A 343-nucleotide genomic window follows, 5' to 3' on the forward strand; every position below is an offset into this window, starting at 1 on the left:
TTCAGAGATGCGTATGCTCTGGATATGGCTGTCTTGCTTAGCGTAAGTGAACTCCTCAAAACATTCCAAATTGTCAAATTATATTCTCGTATTGATTTTTAACCTTTTCAGGGAGCTATGATCGTTGATCGAACCGTTTCCATATCCATGTACGGTGTCTATTTACATGAATCTAACCATCTCACACCAAAAGAAGAAGACTATAGTGTAACGGTAACAAAAACAGACCTTACTATATTACTTTGCTTATATAAGAAGCAAGTCTTAAAATACTTTCTTTTCTTGAGGTTTAAAGGCCACTCGTTCGGATGCTTTTGCTTCATCACCTGGAGAAGTTGTAACC

General features: G+C 37.0%; 1 long non-coding RNA gene across 1 annotated transcript; it reads left to right on the forward strand.

Moving 5' to 3' along the window:
- LOC104775378 lies at window positions 1–343 on the forward strand. Its single transcript, XR_765878.1, has 3 exons — window positions 1–42; window positions 112–213; window positions 296–343. It is a non-coding gene; the product is annotated as an uncharacterized LOC104775378 (long non-coding RNA).

The sequence above is a fragment of the Camelina sativa genome, unplaced genomic scaffold (assembly GCF_000633955.1).
Source record: "Camelina sativa cultivar DH55 unplaced genomic scaffold, Cs unpScaffold13287, whole genome shotgun sequence".
In the NCBI taxonomy this organism is placed as follows: Eukaryota; Viridiplantae; Streptophyta; class Magnoliopsida; order Brassicales; family Brassicaceae; genus Camelina; species Camelina sativa.